General features: G+C 48.9%; 1 long non-coding RNA gene across 3 annotated transcripts in view; it reads left to right on the top strand.

Moving 5' to 3' along the window:
• The window catches only part of LOC310689734, a 196,450-nt gene that overhangs the window by 32,764 nt on the left and 148,061 nt on the right, over nucleotides 1-15,625 (top strand). The gene's annotated exons all lie outside the window — the stretch shown is intronic.

Here is a 15,625-nt window from a genome sequence, read left to right as displayed (position 1 = left end):
GGGCTGTTTGAAAGCCCTTTTGCACAGAACCCAATGTTGCTCTTTAAACCCAGTGATTTCAGCAGATGGGCGAATAGTCTTGTGGCCAACATAGACCTCCTAATGGATGAAGACTGGCTTGTGGGTTGGAGGTTTCCTACCCTAGCAAGGGAGAGGAGATCACTTAGAGTATGTAATGTTAAAGTAAATGGGAGGGAGGAGGTGAAGGGAGCATGAAATTATGGTTCGGAAGGTGGTTCTATCATCTGACAGCTGGAAAAGGGAGAGGGAAGATGGTGGAGCATAGTGGAGATTAGGTAGGTAAGGATTGGTTTAGGACAGTGGCAGCTAACCTTTCTTGACCTAAGGGCAAGATTCATCCTTGATAAACTCTGAAGGCCTAATGCTAATGGTGAGTATGGACATCCCACACTCTTATTCAACTTTTGTATTCACACACACTTGCACACTCAGATCCATATGGATCAGCTGAGAAGAGAGGATAATCACCTGCTCTCTGCTCAAATGACCAGTCAGATGACTGGGGGGAGGGCAATTTGAATCCTCATCAGGACATTGGTATCTGCCCATGCAGTTTCAATGGTTACTTTAATTTTTTATTGGATGCCACCAAAGTCTTGGATTTCAGAAAAATGTGCTGTGAGGGGTGGGATGGAGTTGTGGGTTAGCCACCCCTAGTTTAGGAGATTACTGGTTCTGATTGCATTTATCCCAGTCCTCAGTTTACTGTGAATTTATCTCTGTATTTTCTCAGACAAACACTCTGTTGTTAACCATGGGTAATTTCTCAGTGAAAGGGCTGTTTGAATACCTCCCCTGAAACCACCAGCACCCAAATGAGGGGGAAACCCTGACACTGCTTAATAGATCTAGAGTCCTCAGACACAAGCCACCCTGTAATGAAAATTGTTACAGAAAAAAATTAACTGAAATAGTCTTTCCTTTTTAATATTTCCCTTTTTCTGTCTCTATCATATTAACATAATCAAGTTTGTTCCTTCTCCACATTGAAATCGCAGCACGCACGGTACATAGAAGTTCAGTCTTTAGTGAACCATGTTTAAAGTTTTCTCATTACATTAAAATAGGAAGATTAATAAATGCTGACAGCCAATTAAAATAAGTATTAAAGCATACAAAGAAAAATCAGATGGAAGACGTGCAATGTGGTCCAGCAGGGATAAAAGTGTTTTTTTCAACACATTTGGCTCAAAGTTGAACCAAATGTGCATTTAAACTGGAGGAGTGGAAGATTTCTAGTACCATACCAGAAGAAGATACAAAGAGGATGATATGTGTTGGATCCAGACTTCGTTATGCTTAGAGCACTGAAATCAATGGCAAACATTATCCATGATTGAACTCTCACTGATTCCAGTGGGTCTACTACGTGGCTAAGTATGGATCCAATCCTTTTTGTAATTTTTATGTTGTGACATGTGCAGGCAATCTTGAATCTTACATATTTGTAGATGGCGTTCTGCTTATTTAAGAGCTACTGTTTGTAATAGCCCTTTGGAAATAATGTAATGGACTTTTTTAATGTGATTTTTCTCTCTAGGATAATGGATGCATTGGTAAGTCAGTTGTGAGAAATTTTACCTTGTGTAAGAAATAACAGCCATCTTTAGAATGGGTTTGAAAAACGAAACATGTCAAATTATCTCATAGCTTCTGTCCAGAGTGTACATGAATTGCCAAACCGCAGGCAGATTTGATGTTGCTGGCAGTTTCCACAGTAATATTATCACTCTTGCATTCTTTGCTTTCTTCAAGGGCCCCAGTGCCTCACAACAACCCTGGGAATCAGAGAGGCTGGCAGACTGGAAAATTGACCTAGACCAGGGGTTGGGAGCCTTGTGCTAATTTCATTGGCTGTGGTGGGTGGGTGGGAGAGAGAGAGAGAGAGAGAGAGAGAGAGAGAGAGAGAGAGAGAAGGGATGAGAGCAAGAGATAGAGAGAGAAAAAGAGATAGGTTAGGGAGACAATGAGAGGATTGGCCCTGTCCACTCTAGTCCCACCCACTGTTGGCTCTGAATCCACTCTGAGGCATTGGGCAACATGCAGACAAAAAACAATGAATCAAAGCCATGATATCACAGCTGAGCTCCCGCTTGCTAGAGACAGAGAGTGGTGATGGGACAGAAAAATGCGAATGCAGTAATTTCACATTGTAAGCTTTTTCTGCATCTAGTTTGAGCCTCAGTCACCTAACACAAGAGCTTACCTTTTTCTTTAGAAGTTGTGTTCAACTTTGTGAGGGTTGCATTCAGCATAGGTTACATGATCTAACATTGATGTCTGTAACATGATATTTATGTATTTTATACTACTAGGACATGGTACTCGTATCTCCTGCTAATTGTCTTAACATTTTACAATCACACTTGACTGTAATTGAAAGCTAATTGCAGCTATCACTTCATTACTGGAAGGTGTGAATGTGCTATCCCCATTAATTCTCATTAGGTGCCTCAGACCCTCACAATAGGGAAAAGCAAGGTTGCTGTGAGGTAAGCGGATACTGTGGCATCTTTCACACCTATGTTTTGTCGCTCTGCTGCAGATCTTGAGCCCTCTGGGCAGAGACAGCATTTTTCCTCTATTCAACCATGCATCCAACTCATTTAAAATTAATATTCAGTAATACAAACCCCTGCCAGTTTAAGCCCAGAGTTAAACTTATCTCATGACAACTATGGCTCCACAAAACCAGATTGTTGGGAGCTAAGGCTCGTGCCTTAACCAATGTGCCCCATCAGCAAGTCATGATATTGTATGATGTCACAAATTGTGCTTGCTTGTAACTTAAGGCACATCTGCAAGATACAAAGCTATTTTCTCCTGGCTATCTTGTGCAAGAGAAGGGAGGGAGAGCTTGGTGGTTTATTGAGAAACCACAAAGTGCATTTCCCCTGACTCTGTTAGTCTCAACCCTGCCCCCTGCTGACTGGAGGCATGAAAGGTATCTTATACACAACAGTTTGAGCCAACTTCCTATGCTCTTAAGCGGTAGAACGGACTTGGTGAAATCTGGAACGGCAATGTGATGCATTCCCAGAAGATAAGAACCTAAGAAGATATCAGCTAGATCAGACCAAAGGCCTACCTATCCCATCAATTTGTTCCCACAGTGGCCAACCAAATGTCAATGTAAAGCCCACAAACAGAACATGGGGTCAAGAGCCTTTTTCTTCAAGGTGCTCTGCTTTAGTGGACACAGGTCTGTTCTAGGGATGCACTTGAAAATACCACATATTCCTAAAAAACCCCCAACTAAAATAAATAAGAAGCACATCAAAACCATACATGAAAACATAAAACCAACAGGGTGCCCGTCTAACCACCGGGGGAACCTCCAAGAAGGCCTTGCATATGATGCAAGGCAATACGTGATCTGATGTGGTCCTCGGACCATTTCAGATATTCCTGTCTGTTGCTTTTGTTAGCCAGCAGAATTATCTATGTCCCAGTGACAAACTCTTTCCCCAAATAAGATTGGCAAGCCAAATCTTTTTAAATTACCTGCCTTAGTATGACGCTAGCAAATCTGCCTAATTAAAGAAGAGCTGTCAATGGTCAAGATAATTCACAAGCATATTGTCAGAGCTGCTTGAAGATCCTAGCTCACACAGGATCACGCTAGCCAGCGATCATTAAGTAAAAGTCTTTATTGAATTACAGTTTCCATTCTCACGCTGCTGCGCGCAACTCTACGTCTAGTAGCTAGATCGGCGAAGCTCCGTCTGAGTCTCCGCCCCGTGTGCACCAACTTAATATCCTAGCCTTGCTCCACCTTTTCCGCCTGACTGTCCTCCTCTGGGTCCCTCTACCCCCCGGGGTTTCTTCCTTCCGGGATTCTTCTGACGCTGACCCGGACCCTCCTGTCTCCTTGCGCCGGGCTTTAGGACCTGGCTCTCTTTCGGGGCTGCTTACTGCGCCGCCTTCCTCTGCATTTGAACTTGGCGCGCGCGCCCAACCTTCCACTTTCCTCTTAACCGTTTCTTCGCTCCCCGATGGAGGTGTGGCCACTCCTGACTCATGCCCTCCCTCCTGTGGTGAGCTGCCAGCGCTTCCCCCCTGGCTCCCTTCCTCTTCCCTGCTTCCTGGCGGTGACGCTGGTCCCGATTTCCAGCTGCTCTCCCCTGAGTCCCCTCTGGCTCTATCTTCCTGGGGTGCCCCCCTAGACTCCCCCCTTGCCCTGGCCACTGGTGCTCCTTTCTGTGAATCCTCTGATTCACTGGAAAGACTAGGAGATCTCGGGTCGTCGTCATCACTCATCTTTTCTTCTGCCTCCTCCCCTTCGCTCTCTGTTTCCTCCCTTGCCCGTGCCTCTGCTCCTAAACCCCTGACATCCATCCCCCCCTCGAAGCCCCCCATTCCCCCCTCCCCTCCTTCCGGTGCTGGAGCTGGGGGCTGCTGTTGCAAAGGGACGAACGTCGGATATCGGTCGCTTCCCGTGGCGGGCCTCCATCTGAAGTCTCGCGGGTCTTCCTCCCTGCTCTCGTCGACAACGGTCACCTCCGCTTCCATCTCTGTGCCGCCGTGCTCGAAACCAGGGTCGTCCCCGAAAACGTCCATGTCCGTCTCTCCCTCACTTCCTCCTGGCGGTGTTGCTCGTCCTGGGCCTTCCAGCCACCGTCTGCGGAACTGCTCCTCTGGTCTATCGTCCCACCAATACGAGGGTTCTGATGCAGATCCCGAGGGTGACCCCTCCGGGGAACGGACGTCTTGTGTCGGGTCCTCGTCCGAGTCGAACCCCCGGAAAGTGCTGGCCGAAAGCGTGGGCGTGAAAAGCCAGTCGTCGAAAAAGTCTGCTGGCATAGGTCTATGGGGAAAGAGGGCATGAAACTCGTCTTTGAGGAGAGGTTCGTCCAAGGCGTAGCCCGGCACCTAGCTGTTCGCACTGGCCGGGGTGCCCTCCTTGGCGAGAAAGTATTCTACCCCCTCTTCCCCCCATCTGGAGTCCAAAATCTCCGTGACTTCGTTGATGCGCTCCTTCTGTGCCACTCCCGCATGCCCTGTTCTGTCTCTGACCGGACTCGGCGCTGTTCCGGGTTCCTGGAACCTGTGCGGTGCCTTGTAGGGAGTGAGCACCGATCTGTGGAATACCGGATGCATTCTGGAACCCTCCGGAAGTGCCAGTCTGAAAGCTACCGGGTTGACCTGCTCTTCGACTTGGTAGGGCCCCAGTTGTTTATGCCCTAGTTTCTTCTTGGCCAACGACCTGGCCGGCACTGCGTGGGCTGCTAACCAAACCCAGTCTCCCACGTGGAGCTCTTCGCCAACCCTTCTGTGCTTGTCCGCTTGTACCTTGTATGCGTGTTTGGCCAGCTCCAGGTGGCGCCTCAGCTGATCGTGGACTTCCTGCAGCTCCGACGCGAACGCATCTGCTGTCTGCGGCTCCCCCTCCCCCCTTCTTTCCAGTCCCGGGAAGGTTCTGGGGTGCCTCCCGTTGTTGGCGAAGAACGGCGTGACCCCCGTGGACACGTGCTTCGTGTTGTTGTAGGCGAACTCGGCAAGCGGCAGGTAATCCACCCACGTCGCAGGCTGTTGATTTGCATAACATCTCAGGTACTGCTGCATGATGGCATTGACCCGCTCTGCTTGCCCGTTGGTCTGCGGGTGTCTCGCCGACGCCAGGTTGATCTTGACGTTCAGGAAGCCCATCAGCTTCTGCCAGAAATTCGAGATGAACTGCCGCCCCCGGACGGACAGAATAGACCGTGGCAGACCGTGAACCTTGAACACGTGGTCTATGAACAGTTTGGCGGTTTGCTCCGCCGTGGCCACCTTAGCACACGGAATGAAATGCGCCATCTTGGAAAACAGGTCCACCACCACCAGCACTGCCGTCTTGCCCCTCGAGCTGGGCAGATCCGTGACAAAGTCCAGGGCCACCCTCTCCCAAGGTTCGACCGGAGTTTGCAGCGGTTCCAACAGTCCGGCCGGCGGTTTGTGCACTGGTTTGGCCCTCTGGCAGGTGTCACACCTCGCCACGTAGTCTGCGACCTCCCCTCTCATTCCAGGCCACCAGAAATCCCTGGCTACTAATTCCACCGTCTTCTCCTTGCCAAAGTGCCCGGCCGTGGGCGCGTCGTGCAGCTGCTGCAGCACCTTGGCGCGAAGGTCGTCTCCCGGCACGTAGATGGCCCCCTTACGGATGAGCAAACCATCTCGTAGCTGGAAACCGTCGGCCGCAGCCGTGCCCCTTTGCACCTCTGCCATCTTTGCTTGCGCGAAGGAGTCATCCTGCAACGCTCGTCGCACCGCCTCCAGGTCCACAGTGGCCGCGGCGCACGCCCATACTGTTGGTGCGAAGATGTGCATGGCGGCCGCTGGCGTTGCGTCCTCCAGATACTGTGGCTTACGGGAGAGGGCGTCCGCCATGATGTTAGTGTCCCCCGGGACATACTCTATGCGGAAGTCGAAGTTCGCAAAAAACTCCGCCCAACGTATCTGCCTCTGGTTTAGGAACTGTGCCGTGCGCCAGTGCTCCAGATTCTTGTGGTCCGTGCAAACCTGCACCGTGTGCTTGGCGCCGATCAGGAAGTGCCTCCACGCTTTGAACGCTGCATGAATGGCCAGCAACTCCCTGTCCCAGATGGTGTAGTTCTGCTCGGACTTGCTGAGCTTCCTGGAGTAAAACGCTGCCGGTCGCCACACCCCCTGCTGGTCCTTTTGCAGCAGGACCGCCCCCACGGCTCTGTCCGAGGCGTCTGTCTCCACCCTCATCGGCCTGCTGGGGTTGACGTGAAGCAGCTGCTCTTCCGACGCGAAGAGACGCTTGAGTGCCTGAAAGGACTGCTCCGCCTCCTCTGTCCAAACGAACTTCTTTTTCTTGGAGCTAAGCGTGTCTGTGATGGCCGCTGTCTGCATCGCGAAGCCCTTGATAAACTTGTGATAGAAGTTCGCAAAGCCGACAAACCTCTGGACCTCCTTCCGGTTGCGTGGACTCTTCCAATCCAATACCGCGCGAACCTTGGCGCTGTCCATGGCGAGCCCCTTGTCAGACAACTTGTAGCCCAGAAAATCCACCTCCGTCACGTCAAATTGGCACTTCTCCAGCTTGGCGTAGAGCCTATGTTGCTTTAGTCTGGTCAGCACTTCCTTGACGTGTCTGTCATGCTCCTGCTGCGATTCCGAAAAGATCAGGATGTCATCTAAGAAACAGACGCACGTCTTGTAGAGAAGTCCCGCCAACACGTGATGCATGAAAGCTTGAAAAACGTGGGAGCCATTTTGCAATCCAAAGGGCATAACTCTGTATTCGTAGGTACCCAGTGGCGTGAACATGGCCGTCTTCCACTCATCTCCCTCCCGCATACGAATGAGGTTGTACGCCCCTCGCAGGTCTAACTTGGTGAACACTTTTCCCTTCCGCACCTTCGCCAGGAGGTCGTCGATTCGGGGCATGGGGAAGTCCGACGGCTTGGTCCCATTGTTTAAAATGCGATAGTCCACGACCAGTCTTTTTTGGGGCGTGTCTCGCTTCTTAACAAAGAATACTGGGCTGCCCCCCGCTGCCTTGGACTCTCGGATGAACCCGCGCTCCAAATTATGATCTATGAACTGTTTGAGTTCCTGCAGCTCGTCCTCTGACATGGAATACAGTTTCCCCTTAGGCAGCGCCACCCCCGGCAGCAGGTCAATCTTGCAGTCATATGGTCTGTGAGGGGGCAGCCTGTCCGCCTCCTTCTCGCAGAAAACTTCCAAAAATTCTGCGTACTTGTGGGGAATCGCTTGCAGCGTGCCTAGCAGCAGCTGTGACTCCTCTTCCTCTCCTTCCTGCCGGGGCACGATGCAGTGTTCAGCACAAAAGGAAGAGCCGAAGATCAGCTGCCTCTGGTACCAAGCCAGCGTTGGGCTGTGCTTGTCCAGCCAACTCATTCCCAATACAATGGGCGTATCCGATAGTTGAGTGACATTGAAGCTGATGATTTCTTTGTGATTTCCAAGTCGCATCGCCATGGGCGGCGTCTGCTTCACCACTTGCCCCCCTAGCAACTCCCTGCCATCCACCGTGACAACCTGCAGGGGCAGTGTGGCCGGCAGCAACTGTATAGCGTGTGTGTCGACAAAGTCCTGCCCTATAAAGTCCGCATTGCTGCCTGAGTCAATGGTGATTGGCACGTCAGTGGTGATTCCATTGGGCAGCTGGAGAGATGCGGTGAGCCTCACCACTGGTTTGGGCGGGAGGGGGTTCACGGGCTGTAAAACCTCTGGGGACTGCGTCACTAACACGTCTGGCTGGGCCCCAGGGCCTCTTCCTCCAGCCAGACTGCGTCGTTTCCCTGCTGTGGTCCCCCTTGCTGCGGTGCTGCAGTCACCATTGCCGAGGCTGCAGTAAGCTTGTGGAGCCTCTGGGGACACTCTTTTGCCATATGCCCTGGCTCTTCACAGACGTAACACTTCCTGTTCCCTCTAGGAGGCTTCGCTTTCACTGCTGCCGGTGCTAGGGCTCTGGTTGCTGACTGAGCCCTTGCACCTCCAACCTCCATAGGTTCGGCTCCTCCTCCTGGCGGAGGCGTGGATTGCGCCCGCGCTGCTTCTCTGGGAAGGAAGGAGGGGCCCCTGGCTGGTTCGCGCCCTTCACGCCCTTCGTCCCTGCTCCACGGACGTCCTTCCAGCCTCACCCCCACTGCCAGTGCCCTCTGAACGACCTCCTGGGTGGTTCGGGGTCTCTCCCCCCTCGCGATCTCATCTTTAATCGAGTTGTGCAGCCCCTCCCAAAAGAGGTCTCTTACAGGAGCCGAATCTCTGTCCCATTCCAGGGCACTGACCAAGGCGAAAAAGCGGGCATGATACTGCCTGACGCTGGCCCTCCCTTGTCTCAGACCATGCACCTCCTTCCGTGCAAGATCCACGTCAATACTTGATAAAAAACACCCATCCATCGCTTTAATAAAGGCATCTGCATTCTGGAGCGCCGGATCCTTATCTCTCCATAAATTGCGTAGCCATGCTTTCGCATCCCCATGCAAATGGGACATGATGAACCCCACTCTCTCTTGTTCATCTCTGAAGTCTTTATGCAGCAGTTGCAGTGCGCACAGTACGTCGGCTCTAAAGTTGGGATACTGTTGCAGGTTCCCATCGAAGTGAGAGACCAGCCCGCCTGTCCGTCTCGCCAACCCAATTCCCTCCTGCCGGGGTGTCTGCTTTGTCAGCACGTCTAACCTGACCTGGAGATCCCTGCAGGCGGCAGCTGCCTCCTCCTCTCTCTTCCTGGATGCGAGAGCCTCGGCGTTCAGTTGTGCCACTGCGTTTCTGAGTTCCTCTATCTGCTGCTCAGCCGTCATGTCGTCTGCCGTTCGTGAGCTCGCTAGTAGGCACCTGTTTCTCTCCCCTCCTCGAGGCTGTAGATGCCCACAAGAGGGAGACGGAGCTTACTGTCAGAGCTGCTTGAAGATCCTAGCTCACACAGGATCACGCTAGCCAGCGATCATTAAGTAAAAGTCTTTATTGAATTACAGTTTCCATTCTCACGCTGCTGCGCGCAACTCTACGTCTAGTAGCTAGATCGGCGAAGCTCCGTCTGAGTCTCCGCCCCGTGTGCACCAACTTAATATCCTAGCCTTGCTCCACCTTTTCCGCCTGACTGTCCTCCTCTGGGTCCCTCTACCCCCCGGGGTTTCTTCCTTCCGGGATTCTTCTGACGCTGACCCAGACCCTCCTGTCTCCTTGCGCCGGGCTTTAGGACCTGGCTCTCTTTCGGGGCTGCTTACTGCGCCGCCTTCCTCTGCATTTGAACTTGGCGCGCGCGCCCAACCTTCCACTTTCCTCTTAACCGTTTCTTCGCTCCCCGATGGAGGTGTGGCCACTCCTGACTCATGCCCTCCCTCCTGTGGTGAGCTGCCAGCGCTTCCCCCCTGGCTCCCTTCCTCTTCCCTGCTTCCTGGCGGTGACGCTGGTCCCGATTTCCAGCTGCTCTCCCCTGAGTCCCCTCTGGCTCTATCTTCCTGGGGTGCCCCCCTAGACTCCCCCCTTGCCCTGGCCACTGGTGCTCCTTTCTGTGAATCCTCTGATTCACTGGAAAGACTAGGAGATCTTGGGTCGTCGTCATCACTCATCTTTTCTTCTGCCTCCTCCCCTTCGCTCTCTGTTTCCTCCCTTGCCCGTGCCTCTGCTCCTAAACCCCTGACACATATATATTTTTTAATTAAATAATTTTTTTGATTCTCCTCTTTCCACAATATAATCCTATAATGCTTCCCCCCCCCAGTCCCCCCCGCCAAATCTGTATGAAGAAAATAATAGCAGGAGGATACTAATCATCAGTTTGGTACAGCTGAAACCGGCACAGCTGGCAGATGAGTATTTTAATGTATTTCTAAATTAAGCAAGGCAGTTTAAAGGAAACATCATGCATAAATCCAATCTGCCAGTGGTTTAAAGTAAGGTCTTTATCTGTGCTGAGGTAGAAAGAATAGCTACCTTATGGTTTATCATACTGTGGTGGGTTATCTTTTCTAATGAAGCTTGTGTCCCCCAAAGCATTCTGGGGATAGTTTGTGCTCAGATTGGTCTATAATAATACAATGGTACAGATTTAATGAATTGAAGAGTGGCATTTCTTTCCAGCAATGCCCAATTGGAGCTTCCTTCCCGGAGAAATTAAAACTGTAAATGAAAGCAATTAATGCATATCACAAAGCAGAATACTCTATATTGATTTTCGTGGCCTATATTGTGGCTGCCTTTAATAAATCTCTGAGGCTAATAATAATAATAATAATAATAATAAAATTAACAGAGGTCTTGGGGAAATGAACTAATGAACCCTGTTTGTATTTGTATTAATATCCCATTTTTGCTTCAAGGATTTAAATAACATTACCTCCAATATAGTACAATCGAGCTGTTACTAATTTGCTTCTTGGGCACAAGAGAATAGACCTAATCTTAATTTGCAAAATGTACTGATTTTTCTACTTTGCAAATGGAAAGTCTTTTGTCGCGTCCTGAAAATGTTCAGTTGCAATTGGCATCAAATGTCTATAGCAAGAAAGGGAAACCTGCAGCCCAAAGACTCCATGTGGCCTTTGGCATAATTTCAGGCAGTGGCTTGAGGTCGAGGAAGGGGTGGCAGAGAGGGAGGGGGGAGAGAGAGAGAGAGAGAGAGAGAGAGAGAGAGAGAGAAGAGGTGGCAAAGAGTGACAGAAAGACAAGATGGGACACTTTAGGTGCTAGCAAAGAATGCCTTTAATCAGCAAGTAAGGATGTAGTATGCACTGACTTTTTCTTTAAGAGACTTGCCGGGTGTGGTTCCCTCCATAGCTCAGTGGGAACTAGCTGGAACCTTAGATGTAACTACCTACCAAGTTCTGTCTCTCCGTTGATCATTTGTTCAGAAATGAAAGCAGCTACTGAATTTTTCTTGGAACCTGCTTTTTCCTAGTATTTGGGCAGACCTGTTGCAAGGTTTCCTCACCTGTTGAGTCCTTTTCACAAACCCACAGAATCAGGGCCTGCCTGCTCATGAGGAATGACATGACAATTTACTTCTGCCACCCTGATGCTGAACACATTTTCTTAGCAATAAGCAGTGTTTTCTTGTAGAACGAAATAAGAATGAAAAAAGGGGCTGTGATGGCCAGGTATCAGGAGCTTGCTGTTGCCCCAATAATATGTCGCCCTTGGGTAGCCATTTGGACCTCTCTGGGGCAGTGTGGCCCTAAAGTCCATCTCTAGGTACACCACAGTTTAGGAGGAAAGTTGAGTTGTGCGAAGCCTGCTCATTGCTTCTTTCTACATACACACGCTATTGCTCCCCAGGCTAATAGCTGTGCCAGACACTTCCATCAAAGTCCACTTGTAGCTCTGTTGACTAGAGCAGCCACAAGGCAGGTCTTCCTAGCTTTCCTCTGGTTGTTAAGCTAATAGACTGCAGGTCCCCTGAGAGACAGTTTGGGTTCCGGAAAGCCTGCTATTCAAGGCAGAGTGTTCCCTTGGGACTCTCAGCCTCTGGACTATGTCAAGTCATCCTTTTCTTACTCTGTGTTTTTGCAAGGGAAGCAGGAATCCCCCAGTGCTTTCTGTTGCTGGATTGCATTTCTTCCAAGTGTATAGGAGTGGAAGGTATGTGAGAGCAGAATACAAAAGAAATAATTTAAAGAGACCAAGACGATTTCATTAATGGTATGTGATTGGCGGGCGGGTAAGCGAAAATTGCAGAGAAATGGCAGTCATGGACTATAGGTGCCAACACCAGTATCTTTAAATGGAGCCACCCTTTTTACAGTCCAATTTACTGTTTATTTTCTCTGCCACTCTAGACCTTGGTGCCCTTTATTATAAAATGCCAGAGGCGTATCTAGGGGTTGGCCTAGGTAATTCCTAATGTGGCTACTGTGCTAAAATGTTGAGGGTTTTTTTTTTGGGGGGGGGTGCACCACTTACACAGTTCCTTACCAAGCGGGTGGTGGTGTTTTTCCCCCCTGTAAACGTTCCTTTTCAGCAACATTCACATGATTAACTGGCAATGAGAGCGGGAACTGGCATCAAATGGTTGTTTGAAGAGGCCTCAAGCCTTGCATATCTAGCTATGTTTTAAAGTGAACCAGGTTTTTACAGCATATTATCAAATCTTTTGCCAGTGAATGGAATGGATTGAGCTGTATGTTATTGCGCTTTAAGAGCTGTTCCCTTTTGACTTTATGTTCACAGAACGACTGTATGTTCTCTGCAGTAACATTTCCTGTACGAGTTCTGTAAAGGTCACATTCTCTTAGCTGCTAATGGTCATTGTGATGCCTCAAAAGCAAAGAAAAATGAACTCCACTGTTTTACTCTTTAAATCTCAGTGAGTGACATGGGGAGAAAAAGGCAGAAGAAAGTCTGTATATATGAGAGAACTCCTTTCGTAATTTCCCTCCCTCAAACTACAATAAGGTCTCACACTGGCATCTCTTTTTGCTTTTCCTGAAACACCCTAAGGCAAATCTATATTCTCTAAGGGATTTGAAGTTTCTAATCTTGCATTCATTCATTTGTGTTTGGCATATAACAATTTATTTCCTGGAAAATTCTAGAAAGAAGCCCTTTTATATTTATTAGCTATCCTCTTTTATTAGGAAGAGGGGTTTTTTTCTTGTCAGAATATACAAATGGGTTTTCCTAACTGTTGTAAATGGAATGCCATTATAAAATAATGTGGTTGCATCTGCACCATGCCTTTTAAAAAACTGTAATGCCGCTTTGCATTCATTCCTCCCCCTAAAGAATGCAGTGGTACCTTGGGTTACATACGCTTCAGGTTACACACTCCGCTAACCCAGAAATAGTGCTTCAGGTTAAGAACTTTGCTTCAGGATAAGAACAGAAATCGGGCTCCGGTGGCGCGGCAGCAGCAGGAGGCCCCATTAGCTAAAGTGGTGCTTCAGGTTAAGAACAGTTTCAGGTTAAGAACGGACCTCCGGAACAAATTAAGTACTTAACCTGAGGTACCACTGTACTGAGAACTGTAGCTTATTAAGGGTGCTGAGAGTTGTTAGGAAGTCTCTATTCTCCTCACAGAGCTACAATCAATCCCTCTTTCTGGGGAACTCTGGGAATTGTCACTATGCAATTGGAACAGGAGTCTCCTAACAACTCTCAACTCCCTTAACAAACCACAGGTTCCAGGATTTGGGGGCGTGGGGAGGAGGGGAAGCCATGACTGTTAACAAGGTATCATAGTGTAGTGCAGGTGTGGCCACATCATGTGGGGAATAAGAGGTGATGTAAAAGTTTGTGGCACTTGATTCCATAGGAGTCTTGTGATGGCCACCAACCTAGATGGCTTTAAAAGAGGATTGGCCAAATTCATGGAGGAGAGGGCTATCTAAGGCTGCTAGTCATGCTAGCTCTCTTCTGCTTCCACAGAGGCAGTAATGCTTCTGAATACCGGTTGCTGGAAACCACAGGAGGAGAGAGGGTTTTTGTGCCCAAATCCTGCTTGTGGGTTTCTCACAGGCATCTGGCTGGCCACTGTGAGAACAGGATGCCGTACTAGGTGGGCCATTGGCCTCATCCAGCAGGCTCTTCTTATGTTCTTAAGATTGAAAAAAGTAGCATTGTTGCCATTCTCTTAGAGTATTTTTGCACACATATAATAGTAAACATGCTGTGTATACTGTGAACAGACGTGCATATTCCTGACTGCTGCTTGAAGTGTACCCGTTAGTATTTCTTGACTCCGATGCTGCACATGAGATTGGTGTAAATCACATGTCTGTCTGGGAAGAGTGTGGGAATGGAAGACAGTCTTATCTCTTCCGCTGTATGTACTGTACTTTTGCTTTTACTTGTTCCTGTTTCTTCTCTCTGAGCTGGAGGGAGAGGACGCCATGATTCCTTTGTCTGTACACTGTACATAGTGTGTAAATAAATATGTAGATTAGCTCTACGATGTCTCACGCTTCTTGCTGTGTTATGCCAGAAGATTAGTGTGCATATATCATTTGATATATGTTGCTGAAGCGCACTGGAGAAGAAGGGAAATGCCTTTTCCAGAGCTGCGCATACCAGAGAACGCTCAGCGTTTGGGAGCTGCAGGTGCACCCCAGGGCGTTTTCCAACAGTACCCACTCCCAAATCCAATGGAGCTGGCACTTTCACAACTTCTGCATAATGTTTGTTCTGCACTTGCAAAGAATCCATCATTCAATGTGGCAGGAACTACTCTTACAAACTCCATACCTCTAAAGTGCCTCTCTATATTGTTTTTGGACACCTGCTAAAAACCATTTTGTTTAGGAAAGCCTACAACATGTAATTTTATTATTATTCTTAACTGTGGATTTTATCTAGATCAACTTCATTTTAATTTTTGGGGTTATTGGTATTTTCTTACAAGTGTTTTGCACGATTTAATGCAAACCACTGATAAAAGTTTTGTTTTTTTTATAAGCAGTGTATAAATCCTGCTGAATAAAGACAACTCCCACACCCCAACGTTCTGCTTCATCTATGCTTTGCTTCATCTATGCTTTGCTTAGCTCTGTCTTGACAAAGCTGGCCTAATTTAAGCTTTCCGGATACAGTAAACTGAAAGCACTAGTGCCAGTGGGTGATGTAATTTTCCCCTTTATAATGGGACCCATCAGACCCTCAGAACATGCTCTTACTTCAGAGTGCTCCTGGTGGATCCCTCACTTTCGAGAAAAATCAGGATCCAACTCATTACAAGGTTTCTCATGTTGTCTCTAAACAAGTGTTCAAGTTAATCTCAAACTCCACACAGTGATTTCTGCCCAGCCCTCCTCCTTTGAACTCCTTTGTTTCCTTCAGCTTCCTCTCTGTTCCTTATCTGAACAATTATCTCCTCCCACCTTCCCTTATGCTTGCATTCTTTTTATCTGTCCTTAGATCCTCTGTCCTATCTCGCTTCCAGCCAAGAACAGCTGCCTTTTATGCTGCCATGGCACATGCCAGGCTGTTTCCTTTGACCCTCCATTTTCGCCCTCCGCATTCCCCTTTCATTCTCCCCAGATTTACAACTGGGAGGTCAGCTGCCAAGACCATTGAGAGCACTTGGCATTGCTTGCCCTGCTCCCACACAGGGGATTTCCTCCTAATGCAAATAGCACTTTCAGAGGAGGGATTTTTTCCCCCCTTTGGACTGCAGCAAAGAGAAGAAAAG

Source organism: Podarcis liolepis, assembly GCF_965112155.1.
Source record: "Podarcis liolepis genome assembly, chromosome: 12".
NCBI lineage: Eukaryota > Metazoa > Chordata > Lepidosauria > Squamata > Lacertidae > Podarcis > Podarcis liolepis.
This window is presented reverse-complemented; position numbering and strand designations above follow the sequence as displayed.